The sequence below is a fragment of the Hypanus sabinus genome, chromosome 7 (genome assembly GCF_030144855.1).
Source record: "Hypanus sabinus isolate sHypSab1 chromosome 7, sHypSab1.hap1, whole genome shotgun sequence".
Lineage (NCBI taxonomy): Eukaryota > Metazoa > Chordata > Chondrichthyes > Myliobatiformes > Dasyatidae > Hypanus > Hypanus sabinus.
The window spans coordinates 59,187,416-59,213,790 of NC_082712.1; the positions used below are offsets into that span (position 1 = coordinate 59,187,416).

The 26,375-nt window shown below is 43.8% G+C and overlaps 1 protein-coding gene across 9 annotated transcripts in view; it reads right to left on the bottom strand.

Moving 5' to 3' along the window:
- Window positions 1-26,375, bottom strand: part of LOC132396800 (amyloid-beta A4 precursor protein-binding family A member 1-like) — a 198,926-nt gene that overhangs the window by 118,324 nt on the left and 54,227 nt on the right. For 2 of the 9 annotated variants that reach the window (XM_059974740.1, XM_059974743.1), the window contains exon 2: window positions 4,940-5,007. The exons of 4 other annotated variants lie outside the window; for them this stretch is intronic. The gene's annotated coding sequence lies outside the window, so the exon portion shown is untranslated. Of the gene's footprint in view, window positions 1-2,616; window positions 2,688-4,186; window positions 4,403-4,939; window positions 5,008-23,098; window positions 23,110-26,375 lie in introns of those variants that run through there. 3 more of the 9 variants (XM_059974741.1, XM_059974744.1, XM_059974745.1) reach the window with 3 other exon arrangements.

Below are 26,375 nucleotides of genomic sequence, written 5' to 3' on the forward strand. Positions count from 1 at the left end.
CTTTGAGCAATTTCTTATCATCTGCCCTGATACCACCCCCGAAACTTAATGTCACATTCTGTTTGACAACACTGTTCTGAAGTACCATATTATATTATGTTTCATTAAAAATTACATTTCAGCTGTAAGTTACAAAATGGGTCAATCTACACATGACCAAAAGTTAATCCGAAGTTGACACAGTGGCGCAGCTGATATGAGCTGCCGTCTCCCAGGGCCAGAGACGCTGGTTCAGTCCTGATGCTGGGTGCTGACTCTGTGAGGTTTTCATATTCTCCCTGTGATCATCTGGATTTCCTCTGGGTGCTTTGCCTTCCTCCCACATCCTAAAAAGGTAAAGTTACCGTTGTATATTGTCCCTCGTGTATAGGCGAGTGATAGAATCTGAAAGGAGTTAATGACAATGTGGAGAGAATAAAGGTGGAATTGGTGTAAAAACTGTGCAGATTCAGTGGGCCCAGTTTCATGCTATGTCTCTCTATGGATAATCCAAATAAATTCCACTGGTTCTATAATGTTGAGGCAGTAATCCGGCCTTCTGCCTTTGACTGGCAACTTCATTCCCATCACCAATTCAGAGAAGTATCTAAACTGCTAATAACAGGGTTCCTGTAAGCACATTGACAGGCAACAGGAAACAAGTAGATTACTCAGAAATGAAAAAACCATCTATATTACAAACAGGATAGCAAGGCCCCAAATTCTCAGTCACCACTACAGCACAGCCTCATTTCTTTTGCACATAATAACACCGAGTTCAGTAACCCCTCAGCATCAGTGAATCACTGTGTAGCACCATCATCGTTGAATTTCAGCAGCCAATTTACACACAGAAAGCCTCTACACAGCAATATAATCATTATCTTGGTAAATAGAATGCTGTTAGGGAATAGCAGTGAAAACTCTTCTGAGCAGTATAAAGTGCCAGAGTTTTCTGTTGTGCATTGTTCTCTCAGACCTGATGCAGGGTTTAAACTATAAATGTTGACAATCTTTCCCCTTTTGCCCCTCCCCCACCATTGCTGCTGTTTGACCTGCCGAGTTCATACAGCAGATTGTTGCTTCAGATAGTGTTGATGTTGATTCAGACAGTGTCTGCTGTCTGAGTCCCTCCAGCATGTCTCATCACCACTGACACTCCAACCCTTCTCTGATCAACATCACCCTATAAAGATCCATCCACCTCAGCCACGGTAACTGGAATTAAGTCACGTCCGTTCTGAGGCACTCTGATCAGAATTTAAAACCAGCTCCACACTTCAGATATCAGCAACAAGGAAGAATGCTTGAATGAAGGCCTTAAAAGTTGAGGGGGCCGAACATTTCTCAAAAGGGGTGGACAATTGGGTTTGTGCACCCCTTCCCACCACACATGCCTTTGACGTACAACAGAGCCGAATTTAAAAGCATTCACTCTGCAGCTCTGTGCCAAGTCACTGAATTACACATGTAGTGGGTGTTAAGCACCAGGGTGCTGAGAGCTCCTTTAATATATTTAAATTTTATGCTACTTAATTGCATAGACTGAATGCCAGTTAACACGCTCAACCTGCATTACAGTTCAAGATTTCACAAAGCAGCTGGTAAACATGGAAAGGCGTTTGAGGAATAAAGTCACTGGATCAGCCAAACCTCAACTTTCTTCTGCAATTTGTTTTTAACTTTACCATCAAAATGAAACTTTCATCACTTGTACAAAATCCCTTCACCCTACTTCCAAGATCTCTGCTCTCTTGCTCATCCTGAATAAATTGATGCAGGAAGTTATAACTACCTGTGGGGAGAGAAAAGGCAGCTGTCTACAAAACTTAGTATTAAGTGTCAAAGAACATAATGTACCCAGGTGGATGAGATCTGTTCCTCAAAATTACACCGGGCATCAATGGAACAATACAGGGGGAATTGAAGACTGCAGAGGTTCTGTATTCGAGTGTTCAAGACAAACCCAGGGGCTCAATATTGTATTTAACAATTTTGGGCAACTATTTTTATGACCTCTCTCTCTCTCTCTCCCCACAGCTGTGGCTGTAGCTTTTTCTAATTTGATTTCACCCCCACTTTTCTTTTGTCCCCAACTGTCAAAGCAATTGTTACCGTGATAACAAAGGTTACAAATAGTCCTGTGTTCTCTCCACCTTCCCTTCACAACAACTCAAAACACATTTGTCTTTTTACTGGAAATACAAGAGTCTGCAGATGCTGGAACCTACAGCAACATACCAGAGACGCTGTCAGTGGGGCAGGCAGATTCATGGTGTGAAATGAAAAGTCAACATTTTGGGTTGAGATCCTTCACCTGCACTAGACTTCTGGACTCCACTCAACATCTTTACACTGTTCCTAGTCTGAAGAAAGACTTCTGACTGAAACAACAACTCAGTTTCTTTCCTCAGATGCTGCCTCATCTGCTGAGCACTTCTATCACTCCTGTTTTTGTTTCCAGCATCCAGTTTTTTTTTTGCTACAGGAACACGGTAAGAACGGATGCTGCATTCTGAGAGTTGCAGATGCACTGAGTACAATTCACCTATTCAAGTTTTGGTTTTACTCTGTAAAAAGACATAAAACCTGTCAATCAAAGCTGGCATTCAATCATCCTCAGGTATGTGCACTCACTGGGTTGTGGATGAAATGACTTGCAGAAATCCAATTTCAGGGAAGTTCTTCCATGTCAAAGATAAGCTGCCCTTTGGGGGAAAAAAAGAATCATTGCAATCTGAAGACAGCAGCACATTTTCTTCTCCCTACCTAGAAACTGAGTGATTTCTTTTCATATCAATAACCCACAATATCCGCATGCATAGGGATGCTGGAAATGCTGTTAGCTCCACACTACCATGGGAATACTACAATCCTACTAGAAAGTAATTTGATACTTCGACACATCAAGCAACAAGCAAAAACATTCCCACAGGAGTTCTTTAGATCTACTGGAATCAGTAATACAGTCGGCCCTCCTTATCTGCGGGGGATTGGTTCCGAGACCCCCCGCGGATACCAAAAAACATGGATGCTCAAGTCCCTTATTTAACCTGAAATAGTGCAGTGCTCTTTAGGACCCAGCTGAACCTCAGACTTTATTTAACATGTACAGTGTGGTGGACATTAAGACTCGGCGTAGCTCTGAATTTGCAGTGTTTCTGTTCACGAAAATAATCACAATCGCGATTGAAAATAAAGTGGAAATAATAAAGTGATCTCAAAGAGGTGAAACACCATCGGTCATTGGAAAAGTGTTAGGCTACAGTCGGTCAACAATCAGAACAATTTTAATGGAGCATTTGAAAGGCCCTGCCCCGATGAAAGCTACAATTATTACTAAGCAACACAGTGGTTTAATTATTGAAATACGTATGTTTCTTAAGAGTTTTATATGCATAGAAAGGTAAAATATATATGATACACTAAGACAAACGTCTGACTTACTGACGCTAAATAATACTGGATGTACCTGTTCCGACTTCAAATCCGACTTAAAGATGGACTCAGAAATGGAACTCATTCATAACCCGGGGACTGCCTGTACTTTTAAGTCATTTCTAGATTACTTATAATACTTAATACAATGCTATGTAAATAGTTGTTATACTGTAATGTTTAGGGAATAATGACAAGAAAAAATAGTCTGTACATGCTCAAACAACGAGTGCTGGAGAGAGAACTTCTGGGTTTTCCCAATCCACAGTTGGTTGAATCCGCACATGCGGAATCCGCGGATAAGGAGGGCCAACTGTAGTTAATAGTCTAAACTCAGCAATACAATTAGAGAAGATGTTTGACAGAAGATGAATGACAGGCTCCTTATTTTGCAGCTACGTCACCTTGTTCATGGCTCGTTCCCTTGATGGCAACATCTCAACATCCATCCTGTTAAACAACCTTTAGGATCATCCAATGTTTGAATAAGGTAGCCCCTCAAATCTTTTAAACTCCAGGGAACACAAAGCCAATTGTCCAGCCTCTCTTGAAGGACAAAGAACAGGGCCAAGTTGGGCTGAAGGGCCAGTCTCCATATTGTGTAAATCCACAAGAAACACAATAGTAAAACAGTGGAGATAGTGATAGAGACGGAAACCCAAACACATTCTGATACACACCAAAACAAACAGGCACACGCACAAAAACAGAGTTGGATACAGTCTTACAAACTCAGCCCAACAGAAACATTATGAAACTGTTAACTTACTTGAGATGGAAGCTTCTAACACAAACTACAAATTCTATGTTGTGACCACTGAGGAAATGCACAACTGACTTCTAATTCCACAGATCAGCGATCTTGCCTCTCTGAAAGATGATCTCAGTCAAAATGTACACATGGATTAACACTTCACTGATCAGCAACCGTATCGTTCTTCCTTAAATAGACAGTCCCAAGAATGCATTAGACTCGTGTACAGTGCTGAAAAAAACAGGAAAAAGTACAGGGGACAAACCCTCAGCAAATTTAGAAACATTCTTGCCACAAAAATAGATTGCCCAGTTATGTCCACCATGCAATTCAATTTCAATAATAAGTCACACAGAAAAGGGAATGAGAGCCACACGCTCACTGTTGGTTTCTCATTGGACACATGCTCAGCTAAAATGGCCCGCAGGTGGCGCTGGCCAATCACAGCCTTCAAAGAAGTCGAGACCCATCATGTCATTAGGGATGGGGTCATTCCTACCTCCAGTGAGTCCATATCAAGTAACACACCGACACCACTCGCTCATAGCATCTCACATACACCAGCCCTGCACGCCATTCACCAATCTACCAATTGCCCCAACAGACCACCACAGCCTTGGGAAAGCAGACAGCATAATCTAAGGCCCCTCCAACTTCAGTGCTTCTTCTCTTCTCCCTCCCATCTGGCAGAAGATAAAGGCTTAAAAATGCATACCAGCAGCCTCTAGGACAGCTTCAATCCCACTGGTCTGAACCTCCTGAACCTACCTCTCACAGGATAAAGGAGAACTCTTGTTCTGTCAGCAACGCGCACAACTCAGCAGGCCAGGCAGCATCTATGGAAAAGAGTAAACAGTTGATGTTTCGGGCAGAGACCCTTCAGCAGGACTGTATCAGAATGTATTCAGATTTATTGTACCTGTGTATATATGACAATAGTAAACCAATTACTGGTTCCTTACACACCAGGGATACCAGCTGCCACTACCTATTAAATGCTCCCAATGGAGTGTGCCTCAGACAGCCTCTGAAAGCCGAGTCCAGCTCCTGGCCTTCACGTGAGGCTTAGTCACTAGTTGAGCTCAATGCTGACCAGCAACACCCACAACACTGGCAGCATCAAACTGTATCAGTCTCTGATATTCCTTTGGGTTCATCAGATGCATGACGGGAAGGTGCTTGTTGCATGGGCAACAGCTTGCTGTTCATACCGCACTGCCTAGGCTCGTGTATCTAAACAGCTAGTATGCAACATCCTGGCTGACGGAGACTTCACAACCTAATACTCACACTATGGGCCTTTTTGCCAACCCTCCATCCATCCCTCAAACGTTATCACCTACCACCTTGTACTTCTTCCTGCCCTCCACCCCTTCTCGCTCTAATTTCTCAGCTTTTTTCCCCCACCTTGATGAAGGGCCTCACCCAGAAACATCAACTGTTTACTCTTTTCCATAGATGCTGCCTGGCCTGCTGCGTTCCTCCAGCATTTTGTGTGTGTAAGATCACTTGGGCCGAGCTTTGGAGACTGGAGCCTTCCCACATTTCTTTCCTTCTGCGGCCCCTACACCATCACAACTGCACATATGGGGGCTGAGAGAGGACCCTAACTGCAAGCTTTCTGGTCAGTGCGGCTCACTGGCACACAGGATGCAAAACAGCTTTAATACAGGTTGGTATAGGTGGCACCACGACAAGGCCCTGCTGTCCCTTGCTGATATACTGGAGCAGGAGAGGTGAAAAAAAGAGACCAGCTGGCAGAGAAGCAAACAGGGCAGTCATTTTCATCGAGAGGGCCATACCAGTCATATCAAAAAGGCCTAAATCTAATCTGCAAACTGCCAAATCATGGGAGGTGAGGGTCAATGTGGGGATGAAGCTGCAGATCCCGGAGGTGGTGCAAACCACACTTTGACCAGGCATTGTGGAACACCGAAGACGAGAAAATCATCCTGGTGGAGCTCACAGTACCATGGGAGGAATGGTGCGAGAAGGATCACGAGAGGAAGGCCCTGCAGTGCCAGTCCTTAGTCCAGGAATACAGGGACAAAGGATGGCAGACATGGCTATTCCCCGTGGAGATTAGCTGCAGAGGGTTCCCGGCAAGGTCAGCATGGAGGTCGCTGACTGCGCTGGTCCTTGATGAAAAGAGCAAAAACCAAGCAGCTCGCAGGATGGGGAAGGAAGCAGAAGGAGCCTCTTACTGGATATGGAGCAGGCGAGAGGAGTTGAGCTGGAAGTCAGCAGCAGATGTGCAGTGACTTGGCCCCCAATGCTGACCCACCAGCTGGAGTGTCTGGTGGTTAAGGGTCAAAACACTCCATGAAGTTTGGGCACCAAATGATGACATCTGCCCTGGCTAAGGGCTACATTTTCCTCATCAGGTAACTAAAGAGAGTACCCTGGTGTATGATGCCACAAGTGTGTTACTTGGATTTCCAGCATCAGTGGATTTTCTTGTTTCTTGATCTCTCAGTCTCCCTTTGTTCTGGCCTTTAGACTTCGTCTCCACTCTTTCCCTGTAACACTACATTCTGCACTCTGTTTTTGCTTTTCCATTTATACTGCCTGGAATGCTGGAAAGACAGCTTGCAAGAGAGAGCGGTCAATAGCTAGACTGAGGAAGAGACAAATGTCAAAACAGAAATAACAGTGGTTTATTTACATACAATGGTTTTCACGATGGATTGTGTCTACTACGTGCCTCTTGTCCAGCGGCAGCCTGTGTCAACAAGGGTTGTAAGGAGGTGGGCTCAGGATGTTAATGAGGCACCGCAGGAATGCTTTGAGAGGACGGACTGGGACGTGTTACATGAGCCACACAGGGAGGACGTTAACAAAATGACTGATTGTATCACAGACTATGTCTAATTCTGTGAGAACACCATCGTGCCAGCCAGGACTGTACGCTGCTTCCCCAACAACAAGCCCTGGATCACCAGTGACCTGAAAGAACTTGTGAATATGAAGAAGAATGCCTTCAGATCCGGAGATAGAAAAGTACTGAGGTAAAGCAGACTCCTACACCAGGAAGCTGGAGTACAAACTCCTGCAGAATAGGATAAGGGAGGTGCGGTTGGGCATGAAGCAGATCACTGGCTTCAAGGTTAAGGAAAGGAAGATCGAGGGCTGCCTGGATAGGGCCAACAAATTGAACTTGTTTTTCAACAGGTTCAGCACGGGAACTCCTGCTGTGCACTCCCCCACTTACCCAAACCACACAGCCTCCCTGCCCCTGAAGCCTTCTCCCTCCCCTCTGGTGAGTGCTTGTGTTCCAAAAACCCCTCAACTTTGGAGTATCCTGTCTCCATGGGGATGACCACCCTCCCCCACCTCACTGTGACTGCAGGTCAGGTTAAGAGACAGCTGGAGAGACTACATCAAGGCAAGGCTGCTGGACCAGATGGTATCAGCCCCAGGGTACTGAAGGCCTATGCGAGCCAGCTGTCTGATATTTTGCAGCACCTTGACATTCTGAGTCTGAGTCGGGGAAAGATACCGGTGCTATGGAAGACTTCCTGCTTGGTTCCTGCTTGGTTCCTGAACCCAAGAAGGCGACTGCATCTGAACTTAGTGACTACAGACCAATTGCCCTCACACCTCATGATGAAGGTGCTGCAGAGGCAGGTCCTGACTTACCTTGCACCGCAGTTGAGATATTCATTGGACCCTCTACAGTTTGCCTACCGACCTCATGTGGGAGTGGACGATGGCATCATCTACCTGTTGCAGAGAGCTCACTCCCACCTGGCTGGTGCTGGTGGCATTCTGAGAATCACGTTTTTACTTCTCTAGCCACTTCAATACAATCCAGCCACTTCTTCTGAGCAAGAAACTGCAGAGGATGGGCACAGACAAATCCACTATCTCCTGGATTGCTGACTACCAGACAGATAGCCCCCTCTGAAATGGCACTGGAGTACAAGGCATTGTCCCGTCTCCCTTTCTGTACACACTATACACCTCAGACTTTCAGTACAACTCTGAATCTTGCCACTTACAGAAGTTCTCTGATGACTCTGCGGTAGCTGGGTGTATCAGAGATGGGCAGGATTCAGAGTAAAGAGGAGTGGTGGTCAGATTTGTGGAGTGAGGAATCACCTGCTCCTGAATGTGGCCAAAACAGGGAGAAGGTGATTGATTTTGGGAGGAAGAGAGTTCTGGGAGAAGTTGCAGTGGTGGAGGAGCACAAATACTTGGGTGTTCACCTCAACATGTTCCTAAGGTGGTAGTGAAGATAATCTCCCACCACCTATAAAGTGCTCCAAATGGAGTGCATCTCTAACAACCAAGTCAAACTCTTGGCCTTCGCATGTGGCTTAGCTACTAGGCCCAGCAGGACTGCATCTACTGACAAGGGGCAAAGGCAGACCACTGGCTCCTCAAAACCAGCTGCTTCGGGCAGGTGGGGCTCATCAGCCTTGGACAGCAGCCCGCCTAGGAGAAGGAAAGCACTGATTTTAAACATCTGCTGCCTTGTGGCCATGGGAAAGGTTTTGGGAGTAAACCCCAGGGAAGAAATCCGGAGCCAGGGTCCCTAAGACAGTTTGATGTTGTTTACAGCTTCACTCTGGCAACCTCTGCAAAGACACTGGTGCCAAGCTGCATCGACGCTTGCCCTTCCCTTGGGCTACATCAGTGAAGTGGAGAGGGAGAGCCCGTTAAATGGGCAATAGCCGGTTCTTCAAACCTTCCTGCCCAGGCTTTCACCCTGGAGAAGCCACAGACCACCAGAGGTGCAAACCCATGATCCCCTGAGATCGACAGCTGTCTACTACACCTCAACAACAAATTTGACTGGAAAACCAATACCAAAGCCATCTACAAGGAGGAGATGAGCAGACTCCATTTTCTAAGGAAGTTGAGATACTTTAATGTGTGTAGGAGGTTTTTATCAGTCTGTTGTAGCAAGAGCAGTTTTCTTTGCTGCTTTATGTTAGGGGAGCACAGCATTGTACTGGTGGTGCAAAAAGACTAAACAAATTCATCAAAAAGGTTGGATTCGTCCTTGGCTCCAACCTGGGCTCTTTTGAGGTAGTGGAGGAGAGGAGGTCGCTAAACAAACTGTTATCTATTATGGACAATCAGGCACATCCTCTCCATGACCCACTGAATAAGCAGAGAAACACTTTTTCAAACAGACTTATTCAGCTCCGCTGTCACAAGGATCATTACAAAATATCTTTCCTAGCAAATGCAATAAGCATATACAAGAGTTCATCTGTGCGACAGGAGAACACACTTCATTGTACAATAGTCTCTGCTTTATTATTTCATACATTTTGCACATTGGTAAATTATTATTCTGTACTTTATTACTAGTTAAGTCTACACACTGTTAAGTGCGTTTTTAAATGCTGATGTAACAAAAGAATTTCCCATTCAGGATCAATAAAGTACTTAATATTTTTAATATTATTACAACTGAGTAGTTGAGATACTGAATATGTAGGAAGACAGAAACGTCTACTGTTAGGCCTCTGCCTTAACTTTGGCCCTTCCAAAAATAAAGCAGTCGTGGGAGACCACTTCAAGCCCAAATATGACACAGAGTCTATACTCACAATTTCACCCTTCTGGGGACAGAACCAATCAGATATCCTGGGAAAGAGAATGAAAAGCAAATCAAAAACCCAAGAGGCTCCAAAACTTGGCTACAGCACAGCTGCCAATGTCGGCTGAAATTTACTCTTGTAATCTGGGTTTGTTAACCTGTAGCAGCTGCAACAACATCTTGCATTTATATAGAGCTTCAGACATAGCAAATCACATGAAGATGTTCCACAAATAAAACAGCTCCTTCTTCTTCGGTTGTCCATCGAAATCCAATGACAACATCCACTCCTTTAACGGTGAGATCTTTGATGACTATACAGTCCTATCCTGGACCAACAAGCTCTATTCCAGGTGGGACATGTATATGTGGTAGTGGTGGCAACCATGGCTGCATTTCTCCTGGCTCTCTTCTGCTGTCTTCTGGTTGTTCTTTCCTTCTCCAGAATATGAACCCCGTCCCTACACAGCTGTTGCCAAGTGATACAGTCAGCAGCAACATCCTCCAGGTCCGTGGGTCTGATCTTGCACTTCCTTAAAGCATTCTTCATCTGATCCTTATAGCGTTTCTTCTACCCTCCAGCTGACCGTCGACCATGATGCAGCTGGCCGTATAACACTCTGCGGGGCAGCCGACATGGGGGCATCCTCATCTAGCAAGGACAAAAGTCTGGTCAGGTGGCAAATGCTAAGGGATGGAGAGAATGGAGAGCTTCTCTCATATTGCACCGTCACCAAAAGCCCTGTGTCATGAAGCAGACTCATGCTGAAGGCATTGGTTTTTGAAGCAATCTCCCAGGACCACTTCATTTCTGAAAGAGCCAGAGTTAAGACAGAGGCTTAACAGAAGACTTCTTCCACTTACTGAAAATTCAACAAGCACAGAGGATGCATTCTAGGGCTTCATTTCTTGGCAGCTCAAGATACTCGATACCTCCCTGTACAAATGGATTCTTGATTTCTTTATTTGCAGATCCCAGTCAGTTCAGATTGGCAACTACATCTCCTCCACAATTAACATCAACACAGGTGCATCACAAGGCTATGTACTTAGCCCCCCAGCTCTACTCCCTTTATTTTGCTGATGGCAATACTGTTGTTGGCCAAATTAAAGGTGGTAACACATTAGTATATAAGAGGGAGATTGAAAATCCGACTGAATGCTGTCACAACAATAAACTCTCACTCAACATCAGCAGAACCAGAGAGCTGATTATTCACTACAGGAGGAAGAGTCTGGAGGTCTGTGAGCTGGTCCTCATCAGGGGGACAGAGGTGGAGAGGGTCAGTAGCTTTAAATTCCTTGCCATTACCATTATCGGAAGATTAGCCCTAGGATCAGATTACAAGTACTATCACAAAGAAGGCACAGTGGAGACTATCCTGACTGCTTGCATCACAAACTGGTATGGAACCACTAATGCCCAGGAATGGAAAAGTCTGCAAAAAGGACCCCCATCACTCAGGACATGCTCTTTTCTCACTGCTACCATCAAAGTGGTGGTACAGGAGCATTAAGTTTTTTCCCTTCCAACACATTTCTGAATAGTCAAATGAACCCATGTATATTACGTCAGTACTCTTCCCCTCTGTTTGCACACACACACACAGTGACTGTATTATGCTTTGTGACAGCAGTACAGTGCAATTCAAATTTCACAGCCTATGCCAGTGATATTAAATGTGATTCTGCTTTTGAACTGATAGGTACATCACAGGCAAAGCCTCCCACACCACCGAGCACATCTACAAGGAGCACTGACACAAGAAAGCAGCATCCATCATTAAGGACCCATGCTCCAGGCCACACTCTCATCTCATTACCATCATCCGGAAGGCGGGGAAAGCCTTAGATCCCATACCACTTGCATTTCTAACTTTGATGGCTAGAAGATCTATATTGTTGAATTGGAAAGAAATTGATCCTCCCACTGTATTTAATTGGTTCTCTCAAACTATGTTATGTTTAAATTTAGAAAAAATTAGAAGTGGTACTTTTGAGACTTCTATTAAATTTGAAAAGTTATGGAGACCATTTATTCAACATTTTCATATGATGTAATATGACCCTGTGCCAAGTACATTTGATTTCCCAGCTTTTAGCTTATGTATTTTGAGAGGACCGGAAGTGACGGCATTGATGAATACTTATTTTTGTGAGATATTATAAACAGCCCACTTTTTTTTTCCTTCTCTTTTGTTTGTTTTTTTTTCTTTTATATTACTTATTAGCTATAGTTATTAGATTAGATTAGTTAGTTTTGCATTATATAAATTTTTTTTTGTTTTGTTTTCTTTCTTTTTTCTGTTTTTTTTATATTATACATTATGAAATATTTAGATTTACTATGTCCATACATATATCTTATGGCTTATGTCTTGGTAAACTCATTTATATTGTAACTATTATGTATGGTTTTTTTTCATATGTAATAGAATGTGTATGTTGGTAATTTCTTTATCAATATATCATCTGTATTCTGTCCATATTATTATTAATAAAAAGATTTAGAAAGAAAAAAGAAAAAGATCCCATACCACGAGGTTCAGGAACCAGTTATTACCTTTCAAACCATCAGGCTCCTGAACCAGTGTGGATAACGTCTCACCTCAATGCTGAGCTGACTTCACAACCTATAGACTTGCTTTCAAGTCAAGTTCTCAGTATTATTTACAACAACTGATGTTCTCAGAATTATTTATTTCCTTATTGTCACGATTTGTCTACCTTTGCACATTGTCAGTCATTATATATAGCTTATCATAAATTCTAGTGTACTTCATTATTTTCCTTTAAATGCCTGCAAGAAAATGAATCTCAAGGTAATATATGGTGCCATATATGTACTTTGATGACAACTTTACCTTGACTTTGTTCTTGGCTGACACTTTGTGGTAATGCAGCACCCTTTGGATTTTAGTAATGTTGAATGAGATTTTATGGACTACTGGAATACTGGATACATTAATGCCCAATCACATAATTATTTCACTTTTTTTAAAAAACATGTTGCACAGTATAGCAAATTTTCAAAGAAACACAGACCTTTCAGTTAATGGTAAGGGTCCATGGCATCAAAAATGTCGTAAACCCCTGGTTTAAAGGAGGAGGAAATATACAAGCACCCCAGACACTGGTTCTGGCTGCAAACTGACCCACTTTACTGATCCAGGTGGGCTGGGTTCCATTGCGTGGATCCCAGCCCTGACGAAACTCCCAACACCCTGGATCTGGCTTGTACTCTGGACTCCTGGCTCACGTCACAGACTGAGGAGTGGGAACAAATGTCGTAAAATTGGTCGCTAGATTACTGGAACTTTATCGCACTTCGATGTGCTGGGTTGCTTCAGGAGAGTTGCTAAAATGAAACCCTGTCTTTCGCGAGGTATATCAATGCATCTCACAGCCAATATTTTGAAGAACAGGTGTCCTGGACTAATACGCAGCCGTCAAATCACTAAAAAGAACAAATTCTCTTACCTCCTCACAATCCTGGTTTTGGGAGCTTGCTGTGATGCAAGCAATCAAGGCAGCCAATGAGCTTACTGCAAAGTACTTCACGGTACTGGCACGCAATGCACACTTAATACTCATTCACCTTACCTTCGACACACTGGCCAAAGCTTGGAGATGAAGCAGCAAGAATAATTACAAGTCTTCTAACCTTAGTCACGCTAACTAGGAAAATGACAGCGTATTTTTTTTTTCAGTTTCTTTTCCCATATGCCCCCTCTCCCTTGGGAGGGTTACATGTTTACAACTCAGTTCTGTGGTGTGCATACTGGGAGCCTGTGTTCTATGTCAACATGTTGGCTGTGCTCTAGCTCTCTTATTAACACGGCAACAGCATCCTGCACTTATTGGGCCTTTAACATAACGTCACACCAGAACAATCAGTCAAAATTTCACCAAGGAGATATCATACAGGCAACCAAAGTTTTAATCAATGAGGATATTCAGCAGTAACTTGAAGAGAGGAGTGTGGTCCAGGAAGGTTTGGAAAGAAATCTAGTGCCTGAGGCGTTGACAACTAAAGTACACCTAACATTAACGGAGAGGTTATATTCAGTGATGGCCAAGAGGCCAAAAATAGCAAAGTGGAGGAATATGTAGCTTGTAGACCTGGCAGAGGTTACAAAAGAAAGCAGAGAGAGAAGAGCAAGATTTTTTTTAAAAACCCTAATTGTTTCATTATCTGCAGCCAGGCAACTGTTAACATTGAAAATTATAAATGCTGCCTAGCTCTGTTAAAACCATGAACAACCGTAAAGATGTGATGACTGAAATTCTTCTACTTTGGGGAAGAATGTATTGACGGCAGGGCCGTCATTTATTAAACAAACATGCCAGATCTAATGCAAACTGTCAGGTCAGATGACCAAAAGCAGGGCCAGTCATACAGCGATTAAAATTAGGGATTGGAAGAGTCCAGTGTTCTCAGAGACTGTAGACATTTCAAAAGGTTTTAAAGATTGAGGAGTTCGGGTGAAACAACGTAGGGCATTAGAAAAATTACGCAAATAAATAGGCATTAATTCGAGTGAAAACCTGTCTTCAGTTCCAATTTAAATTATTAGTAACAATTTTGAAATTTAAGGGTACATCAGATTATTATTGTCACGTGTATCAAAGTACAGGCGGCCCTCCTTATCCACGGGGGATTGGTTCCGAGACCCTCCGCGGATACCAAAAATCACGGATGCTCAAGTCCCTTATTTAACCTGTCTCAGTGCGGTGGACATTAGGACCCGGCGGTGAAGCTCTGAATCCGCAGTGTTTCTATTCACGAAAATAATCACAATCGCGATTGAAAATAAGGTGGAAGAAATAAAGCAATTGGAAAGAGGTGAGATGCCATCGGTCACTGGAAAAGTGTTAGGCTATGTCAGTCAACGATCGGAACAATTTTAATGGAGCATGTGAAAGGCCCTGCCCTGATGAAAGCTACAATTATTACTAAGCAACGCAGAGGTTTAATGATTGAAATAAGTATGTTTCTTAAGTGTTTTAAATGCATAGAAAGGTAAAATATGTACTATATACTAAGAAAAATGTTTGACTAACTGACTCCAAATAATACCAGATGTACCTGTTCCGACTTAAAGACGGACTCATGAATGGAACTCATTCATGACCCGGGGACTGCCTGTACTTTTAAGTCATTTCTAAATTACTTATACCTAATACAATGTAAATGCTATGTAAATAGTTGTTATACTGTATTGTTTAGGGAATAATGGCAAGAAAAAATAGTCTGTACACGCTCAAACAACGAGTGCTGGAGAGAGAACTTCCGGGTTTTCCCGATCTGCGATTGGTTGAATCCACGCATGCGGAATCTGCGGATAAGGAGGGCCGACTGTACTGCAAAAATAACTCGTTGCCTACCACTCATGCAAATCAACTCATTACAGCGTATTAAGGCAGGACAATAGCAGGGTGCAGATTCAAGTGCTACAGTTAAAGAGAAAGAGCAGTGCAGGCATAATGAGGGGCAATATCATAATGAGGCAAAGAGTAGGGTCAAAAGTCCAACTTACTGCACTAGGGAACAGTTCAATAGTTTTATAACAGAGGGATTGAAGTCTGGTGACACATGCTTTCAGGCTTTTGCATCTTCTAGAGAGGGGAGAGGGGAGAGAGAGGATCTCTAGGACGGGTGAGGTCCTTGACTATGCTGGCTGCTATACTGAACCAGTGAGAGGTACAGGCAGAGTCCATGGATGGAAGATGGTTTCTGTGATGTGCTGAGTGTGTCCACAACTCTGCAGTTTAGTGCCGTCATGGACACAACAGTTGCCATGATGCATCTCGATAAGATGCTTTCTATAGTGCATCAATGAAAATTGGTCAGGGACAAAGGGACATGCCAAATTTCTTTGGCCTCAAGAAGAAGTGCTGGTGAGCTTTCTCAGCCGTAATATCAAACCGATTGGACCAGGGCTGGCTTCTGGCGATGTTCACTCCTGGAAAGCTCTCGAAAGGTCAGCTTGGTAACAGACAGTTCTGTCTACAGGTCACTGGGCCACAGCAGAAGGCCGAATGTTTAAGAGATATCATTTGCCAACTGTTAAGAGCACAAGACATCCTTGTGCATCAGGCAAGTGAAACGAAATGAAGTAGGTTAATCGGCCTATATCAAACCAAGCAACAGACACCAGCTAAGTCACTTTACACCATTGTGTCTGATTTCAAGGAAGTCCCCACTTCTATTTTCACTTAGCACATCAAACATGGGCGCAGGCATATTTATATCTGCTCCATCAATTCAGAAGAACAAGGGGTGACTTCATTGAAAACTACTAAATGTTGAAAGGCCTTGATAGAGTGGATATGGAGAGGATGCTTCCTGTGGTGGGGGAGTCTAAAACCAGATGACACAGCCTCAGAATGAAGATGAGGAGAAATTTCTTTAGCCAGAGTGGTTAATCTGGGAAATTTGGTGCCAATTTAGGTATACTTAAGGCAGAGGCTGATGAGCAGACTCAATGAGCCAAATGGCCTAATTCCGCTCCTATATCTTACGGTCTTCAGAATGAAGGGGATCAGCCCTTGGGTGTCTGGGTTCTCTGTCCTCTGAAGATAAGAGCTGTTTGAACATTCAGAACATTTGCCTTATTCTGTTACACTGTATTCTTACCGGAAATACACAACTCATTGGAACCATTTGCCAGGCACAAAATTTGCATTGAGTCACCTGATGGCATCTTGGTCCGTAACAGTTTAAAAACTTGCTGTATTTTGAATTCAACAGCATCTCCTTAAAATGTCGAACGCCTGCTTGGCGTGATGGATAAAGACCTTTTATACCTATCAGGTTCAGTGTCATCAATCCTCACACTGAGATTTAAGGACAAGGGTGATGTCTTAAAAGGATAATGAGAGTGAGAACTCGTGCAGATTAGTGATCATGGGCTGATCGGTGAGAAATAGAAAAAAAAATTGGGATTTGAGCAGAATTCTGAACGGTAACATGCTTACACGTGAAGCAAGGAAAAGCAGCAGACCACAGAAGAGGATAGTACAGCTGCCCACAAAACCAGAAACAGAATCACTGTTCTATAGCCGAGAACTTCCACCCGATCCCACACACGAATCTCCATGCTCCCTCCCTCTCCCCTTATGGGCTTAACGGCAATGGGAGAAGGAAGAAACAACAGCCCACCCCTGAATGTCAACAGTACTTTTCACATGATCAGACACTCCACACAAGTGCAATCACAGATAAAACCTGATACCAGCTGATTGATTTGAGAGCAGGACTAGAGACTAAATCTTCAACTGAGTATAGTTTAAACTCCCCTGTGCCCCCCCCCACTCAAAACAGTAAATATATGAAATAACTGCCACAGGAAGTGGTAGAGGTAGGTACATTTAAAAGTCATTTGGAAAAGTATATGGGTATGAAACATTTAGAGGGCCTAGCTGAGCTAAGGCACCTTAATCAGCATGGAGGAGTTGGAATGAAAGGCCTGTAGCGGTGTGCTACATGCAGCGCTAAAATTACGACACGGAGTCGGTAACTGCAGTCGAAGGAAAAAACTTTATTCGAAATCTTCAGCCTCACTTTTAAGCCTCTCTCAACCTGCCCCCCGCGGCGCAGAGGCTCCAAAGCTCTGTGCTCGCAAACCCCCGTAGGCTATCTAATTGTGAGTCGGTTCGGATGCGCCAGGAAATGGGTCGCCACAGGCCTATTTTCTAGGCCCTTTAAGTATGGCTCAAGATTAGGGAGCAATTTTCAGAGTTTTCAACCTTGGCCTTTGAAGGTATCCCGCCCATAGCAACCACAGAAAATGGGGTGCTCCGGGGCCAAAATTGGAGGAAGGTGGATACATTAAGAGGATGATGTAGCTGGCTCAAAGGTTAATTTATTATCAAAGCATGTATCTATATACAACTCTGAAATCTGTAATTCTCCGGACAGCCATGAAGCAAAGAACATGAAAGTCACTCAGAGAGTAAGTCTGGTGGAGGTGACAGATACTGGAAGGACATTATCTGATTCCACCCACTAGCCGACCTCTTGGAATCCTTTGGGCCAGTCTGACATCAAAATGCAATGCCATCTCGGCCTGGAATTGCCCTGTAGGGAACAACAGCTCAGCCGTGTGGATTATAACAGGCCCTTTCAGATACTCATAACAGACAAAGCAGCCTCCTCAAAACCCACCCACCCAGCTCAAAATAAAGTGAACGTTGAGAAGTCTGCCTGGGTAAAAAGAAAATAATCATCAAATACAGAGCACAGTGGCATTTCCTCTTGTGGAAGTGACAATTTAGCAGAATTTATGCACGGGCTAATCAAAGCAGAGTGAGCTCCTGAAAGAGCATCACAGCGTCCAGAACAGAGACCAGTAATTATCCTTTCTGGGCTTTGTTCCAACTGGCCTCCTTCAGTAGTGCAAGCGCCTCTTGGAAGAGCTGGAGTTCAGAGATGAAGACAAGCTCTTGGTGTGAGAGAACTCAGAAGAGGAAGGAGGAGTTGCTTGCGAGGAAGAATAGCATCTGAGACGCAAGGAAACTAACTGCTTCTACTTCTGAGGACTCCATACTGAGGTTCCTTGGAAGCAAACTCATTGTTCTCGGTCACTGAGGTTCAAATTCATTGAGAGCTGTGACAGCCGGCAGACCCAAGGAAGGTCGTCACCAGATGTCACTGCCCTCAAGACTGCAGCCTACCAGCTAAAGATTGGTGCGGGGGAGGGGGGGGGGGGAGTGCAACACTCTGTGGATCAGCTGGGAGTCTGCTCCACTTTGTAGAACTGTCCCTGGAATACTCTGCAGGGAACAGGATGGTGTGAGAGCAGGTAATGGAGTTTTGGGTCAGCAGAGAAACATGCCCTTTGGTCCATCTGGACCATGGCGAGCCATTTAAATGGCCTTCTCCCACTGACCTCCACCAGGACCATAGCCTTCCATATCAACATCATCCATGAACCGATACCAACTTCTCAAACAATGAAATCAGCTTTCATTACCCTGGCTGATCCTTCCAAAGTGCAACCCCTCTTAACTTGTCTACATTAAATTCCACCTGCCATTTTTCCAGCTGGTCCAGATCCTGGAGCAAGCCACGAAGGTTTTCCTCACTATCCACTACACCCCCAATATTGGTGTCATCCATAAATTTGCTGATCCAGTTAACCAAACAACAACAGAATCAGCACCGATCTCCATGGCACACTTGCCTATACCTGCAATGGTCTTCCTTTTATTTCTTAACCAGGCCTTCAACATTTCTTAAAAACAGCGGTTCCCTACATGTAAACAGGAGGAAATCTGCAGATGCTGGAAATTCAAGCAACACACGCAAAATGCTGGTGAAGCACAGCAGGCCAGGCAGCATCTATAGGGAGAAGCACTGTCCACGTGTGTTCCCTACGTGTTTTCTTTACCTTTTGGCTCCACAGATGGATTACCATTCTGAGCTTCCAGAAAAATTTTTGTCTCTTGCAATCCTTTTGCTCTTTACATATCTGTAGAATCCCTTAGGATCCTTCTTCACTTTGTCTGCTAAGGGAACATCATGCCTTATTTAGCCCTTCTGATTTCTTTAGTGTTCTCTTGCGTTTCTATAACTCCATTAGCACCTCATTTGTTCTTATCTGCCTATATCTACAATGGCCTTTTTTTAAAATTTAACCAGGGCCTCAATATTTCTTAAAAACCAAGGTTCGCTATTCCTGTTTACTTTACCTTTTGTTTTGACAGGCGGACGCAAGCTCTGTTCTCACAAAATTTGAAGGTCTCCCACCTGCCAAGTACACCTTTGCCAGAAAACAGCCTGTCCCAATCCACACTTGCCAGATCCTTTCTGGTAACATTAAAATTGGCCTTTCTTCAAGTTAGAATCTCAACCCGAGGGCCAGACGTACTTTTTGCATATTTACTTTGAATCTAGTGATCACAATGGCATTAGTTTCAAAGTCTTCACTGCACAAACTTCCATCACCTACCCTGTCTCATTCCCTAGTAGCAGAACAAGTATCATGTACGGGAGTTCTATGTACTGATAAAGGAAAGTTTCTTTTACACATGACAAAATCTATCCCATCTCATCCTTTTACTATATAGGAGTTCCAGTCAATGTGGAAAGTTAAAATTACCTACTTTATAATAACCTTCTGTTTCTTGCAACAGCCTGCAATCTGTTTGTAACTCTGTTCCTCTAAATCCTGAGGATTGTTGGGTGGTCTGAAATATCACCTCATTAAACCCAGACCTTTCCTATTACTCAGTTCCACCCATAATGCCTCACTAGATGAGTTCTCCAGTCTGTCCTGACTGAGTACTGCCGTGACATTTGACTTGACTTGTAATGCCACCCCTCCTCCTACAGTCCCTTCCACACGGTCACATCTAAAGCAACAGAATCCCAGAATAATGAGCTGCCAGTTGCAGTCCCTCCTGCAACCAAGTGTCACTAATGGCTATGATATCCTAATTCCAGGTGTTGATCAATGCCCTGAGCTCGTCTGCCTTTTCTATGATACTTCTTGCATTGAAGTACATGCAGCACAGGACACTAGAGACAGTCTGCTCAATCATTTGATTCCTGACTTTGTCTGAGGTCTTAACTACATCTGTCTCCACAACCTCTCCACGGTGTGTCGTAGCACTCTAGTTCCCATCCCCCTGCAACTCTAAGCTCCCATCCAACCTTGTGCAAACTGCCCAATACTGGGTTGAGAAAACAGACAAACCACAAATACTTATGTAGGAAGCAAGTGATAGTCTATGCTGGAATAGAGATATTGGGCCATTGCTGTGGGGTGGGTAAAGAGTAGAGACAGAGCACTATCAACAGATGGACAACACAAGGCAACCTTGGACTGGCAGAGTGAAGAGATGGGGGAGCAGCAGTACTAAGGGAACATCATACTATTGGACAGGCAGTGTTCAGGAAGCACTGCACTGTCAAAGGAGTAATACTGAGGGGACACAACAGAGTGCCTGACAGATAATAATGTAGAAATCACAAAAGGGAAGCTGCTGCCACAGGTTCGTCGCTCCCACAGGCCAGTCCAGCACAAGTTTGTCTGAAGCCCTGAGGGTTTCCGCCGATGCCCCAGTTCCGTCCTACTTCCCAAGTTTATGCAAATTGCTAGGTTCACTGATCACTAAAAATTACACCTCTACCCACTCCCCCATGTGTATGGGTTGGGGGTAGTTGATGGGAATAGGGAGAGTGTTCGAAAAGTTGAATTTGTGTTAACATGTTGATGGTCAGCATCAAGCTGATGGGCTGAAGAGCCTGATTCCCTGCTCTAAATATCTAACTCCAAGTCTTGATTCCTGCACACGCCATCACCAAAAATAGGAAAGTAAAAAATTCTCAAAGTATATAAAGAGCTATAGAAAAATTCTCACCAGGATCCAACAGTCACTTTGAAGGACCTGATCTTCCTTTAGCTAACTTCACCGAACAAGATAAGAGCTTCACCACTGGGTGTTAAGGGCTGAAGATCCCGCTCACCACCGGCTCTGAGTTCTTCTCACTCACATCAGATGGTTAATAGGAAATCAGGAACAGTGAGACAAAGTGGAAAGGAGAGGGGCTGAGTGTCAAGACAGATTTGAAAGAGCTGTTTAAAAAATATCATGCAAGATGTCACACTCTATAAATAGAGTTGGAAATTATGTAGGACCTCAACAGAACCATGGGTTAGGTCTCAGCTTGTGTATTAAGACCAGTGAACAGTTATCAAGGACTTGGAAAGGATGTGGAGGAGACTTGCCAAACTACTCCCTGTCACAACTAACAGCAAGTGACCAATTACTGAGACTGCTAAATTTGCTGATGACACAAAGGCAAGAGAAGAAAAAGTTGTGAAGAGGAAACAAGGAGGCAAGAGAGGAATACATTTATGTGTGTGTGTTATGCGAGTAGATCAAGATTAATGAAATGGAGAAGATGTGGGGAAATGTAAAACTGTCCATTTTAAATTGAAGCAGCGTGCATCATCAGAACAGTGAGAGATTGCACAGCTTTCAGACACCGAGGGATTAGAGTCTAATTTGTGAAAAGTAAGTAGACAGGTAGACAAAATAAATAGCCAAACAGGTCATAAGGAGTATTGAATACAAAACCAGGGAGGCCATGTCACAATCATATGGGATAATGATGAGGCCACATCTGCAGTACTCTGTACAATATTGATCCCCATTAATTAAGGACAAGGTTATTACATTGGATGCAATTCACAGAAGGGTCATTTAGCTGGTGCCTAGAAAAGACAGGCTGGCTTATTAGGAAAGAAACAAGCTAAGGATGTGTGAGAGGAGACTTGACTGAAGCATAGGTGGTTAGAGCGAGGATGTTCTCTCTGAGGGGGGGAATCTAGAACTAGAGGTTATTGCTTAAAAAATTAAGCTGAACAATAGTAATGAGGTAAAAATTCCCTCAGAACAAGTATTTGAAATTCTTCTCAATAAGGGCAAACTTTAGATTAGGCTCAAGGGGCTGAAAGGCCTATCCCCAGTTCATGATGTCTAGTGGATAACAACATATTGCAGTCATATTGCAAGCAAGAGGCACACACAAGATGCTGGAGGAACTCAGCTGGCCAGGCAGCATCTATGGAAAAAAGTAAAGTCGATGTTTTGGGCCAAGACTCTTCAGCTGGACTGGAGATAAAAAAAAGATGAGTAGATTTAAAAGATGGTGGGGGGGGGGAGCGAAATACAAGGTAATAGGTGAAACTGGGAGGGGATGGATGAAGTAAAAGCTGTTAAGGGCTGAAGGAGGAGGATAGAAGGCCATGGAAGAAAGATGGGGAGGAGGGGAGAAGCAACAGAGGGAGGCAATAGGCAAGCAAGGAGATAAGATGAAAGAGGAATAAGGGGATGGGGGAATGATGAAGGGGGGGGCATTACTGGAAGTTTGAGAAATCAATGTTCATGCCATCAGGTTGGAGGCTACCCAGATGGAATACAAGGTGTTGCTCCTCTAACTGGAATGTGACTTCATTGCAGCAATAGAGGCAGCCGTGGACTGATATATAGGAATGGAAACGGAAAGTGGAATTAAAATGGGTGGCCACTGGGAGATCCCATTTCTTCTGGCGGACAGAGCAATATTGCAATGCTGAAACAACTAGAGCCATCTTCTTTAGGTGCTGAAAGATTTAACAGGAGAAACCAGGAATGGTTTTCAACAAGTCAAAAGCTGTTTCCTCTGACAGAGGAGCCCGTGACCAATGGTCAGACATTTAAGGGTTTTGAGGAAGGAAGCAGAGTGGAGACAAGGACAAATCATTCGTACACAGCGAGATGTGATCAAGAACAAAGTACCTCAAAAGGACAACAGAAACAGATTTAACTACAATTTTAAAAATGGAGCTGGATAAACAAACAAATGTTAAAATACTTACATGGCAAGCAGTAAAACGCAGGAGGAAATGGGACTACTAGAAATTCTTATGAAAAGTCAGAGCACAATGCACCAAGTGGCCTCCTGAATGCCATCACTTTTCAGACCTGCTCCTTCACTCTCCTGGATAGTGTGGTAACTTTCCTTTTGTAGATCATGAACATCAATCCTATCACATTCTAAGTTGTGCCGAGCTTCCTTCTGCAGATCTGCTGAAAACCCCAGTTATAAACATAAGTCGAGGAAGCGAAACTGCAGCCAACTTAACATGAGCAAAAAAAAAATTGCCTTTTTTTCTGAATTTACAGAACATGTACAACAGTAAAACCAGCTCATTACTTAAACCATGCTACAGCTCAGAGGTGATGCCCTTACAAAACAACAGTCCTTCTATCTGATCCCAGTCATGTTTATTCTCCACGTCACCTCCTCCTACCTTTCTTCACCTTCCCCTGTGATTTTCTTACTTTCCTTTATCCCCCATCTGTTTACCTAGCTTCATGCTTAAAACACCTCCACCTCAACTATATTCTACCGGACTGAGTCCCACACTGTCTGGGTAATGTTTCCTGTGAATTTTTTACTATCATGGATCCTACTTTAAAAATCACGTTCATTTTGGTAGGTCAAATATGGTGGCAGAATATAGTATTAATGGTAACACTCATGGCAGTGTGAAGGATCAGAAGGATCTTGGGGTCTAAGTCAATAAGATGCTCAAAGCTGCAGCACAGGTTGATGCTGTGGTTAAGAAAACATACAGTGCATTGGCCTTCATCAATCGTGGGAGTGAGTTTAGGAGCTGAGAGCTAATGTTGCAGCTATATAGGAACCTGGTCAGAACCCACATGGAGTACTGTGCTCAGTTCCGGTCACCTCACTATAGGAAGGGCGTGGAAACCATAGAAAGGGTGCAGAGGAGATTTACAAGGATGTTGCCTGGATTGGTAAGCATGCCTTATGAGAATAAGTTGAGTGAACTCGGCCTTTTCTCCTTGGAGTGACGGAGGACGAGAGGTGACCTGATAGAGGTGTACAAAATGATGAGAGGCATTGATAATGTGAATAGTCAGAGGCTTTTTCCCCAGGGCTGAAATCACTAGCATGAAAGGGCACAATTTTAAGGAGCTTAGAAGGAGGTACAGAGAAGATGTCAGGGGTAAAAAAAATTTTAATGTAGAGAGTGGTGAGTGCATGAAATAGGCTGCTGGCGACAGTGGTGGAAGCGGATACAATAGGGTCTTTTTAAGAGACCCCTGGACAGGTACATGGAGATTAGGAAAATAGAGGGCTATGGGTAACTCTAGGTAATTTCTCAGGTAAGAACATGTTTGGCACAGCTTTGTGGGCCGAAGGGCCTGTATTGTGCTATATGTGAAAGGGCATTCAGAAAATCATCAGGACAACATCATCTGACTGTGCGGATATTGAGGTCAGCCTAGAAGATCATCAGGGTCTCTCTTCCAGCCATTACGGACATTCACACTACATGCTGCATCTGCACAATAACAGCATTATGAAGGACCCCATGCACCCCTCATACAAACTCTTTTCCCTCCTGCCATCTGGGAAAAGGCTCCAAAGCATTCGGGCTCTCACGACCAGACTGTGTAACAGTTTCTTCCCCCAAGCTATCAGACTCCTCAATACCCAGAGACTGGACTGACACCAACTTACTGCCCTCTAGTCTTGTTTTTTTATTTATTGTAATGCCTGCACTGTTTTGTGCACTTTATGCAGTCCTGGGTAGGTCTGTAGTCTAGGGCAGTATTTTTCTGTGTTGTTTTCACGTAGTTCAGTGTAGTTTTTGTACTGTTTCACATAGCACCATGGTTCTGAAAAAAGTTGTCTCGTTTTTACTGTGTACTGTAACAGCAGTTATGGTCGAAATGACAACAAGAAGTGACTTGACTTGACAATGTTTCCAATAGACATCACAAAGCATTGTACCAATAAGAAAAGTCACTGAGCAAACATACAGGCCCTTTGGCTGACAAAGTTATGCTGAACACGTCCCTACCATAGAAATTACTAGGTTTACCTATAGCCCTCTATTTTACTAAGCTCCATGTACCTATCTAATAGTCTCTTAAAAGACCCTATCGTATCTGCCTCCACCACTGTTGCCGGCAGCCCATTCCACGCACTCACCACTCTGAGTATAATACTTACCCCTGACATCTCCTCTGTACCTACTCCCCTGCACCTTAAACCTGTGTCCTCTTGTGGCAACCATTTCAGCCATGGGAAAAAGTCTCTGACTATCCACACAATCAATGCCTCTCATCATCTTGTACACCTCTAACAGGTCACCTCTCATCCTCCTTTGCTCCAAGGAGAAAAGGCCGAGTTCACTCAGCCTATTCTCATAAGGCATGCTCCCCAATCCAGACAACATCCTCGTAAATCTCCTCTGCACCCTTTCTATGGTTTCCACATCCTTCCTATAGTGAGGCGACCAGAACTGAGCACAGTACTCCAAGTGGGTCCTATATAGCTGCAACATTACCTCTCAGCTCCTAAATTCAATTCCATGACTGATGAAGGCCAATACACCGTACGCCTTCTTAACCACAGAATCAACCTGCACAGCTGCTTTGAGCATCCTACAGACTCAGACCCCAAGATCCCTCTGATCCTCCACACTGCCAAAAGTCTTACCATTAACACTATATTCTGCCATTATATTTGACCTACCAAAATAAACCACTTCACACTTATCTGGTTTGAACTCCATCTGCCACTTCTCAGCCCAGTTTTGCATCCTATCAATGTCCCGCTGTAACTTCTGACAGCCCTCCACACTATCCACAACACCTCCAACCTTTGTGTCATCAGCAAATTTACTAACCAATCTCTCCACTTCCTCATCCCGGTCACTTATGCTGACTACTCCTAATCATTTTACATCTCTCCAAATGTTCATAAATCCCGCCTCCCAGGATCTTCTCCATCAACTTACCAACCACTGAGGTAAGACTCACTGGTCTATAATTTCCTGGGCTATCTCTACTCTCTTTCTTGAATAAGGGAACAACATCCACAACCCTCCAATCCTTCGGAACCTCTCCCGTCCCCATTGATGATGCAAAGATCACTGCCAGAGGCTCAGCAATTTCCTCCCTCGCCTCCCACAGTAGCCTGGGGTACATCTCATCCGGTCCCGGCAACTTATCCAATTTGATGCTTTCCAAAAGCTCCAACACATCCTCTTTCTTAACATCTACATGCTCAAGCTTTTCAGACTGCTGCAAGCCATCACTACAATCACTGAGATC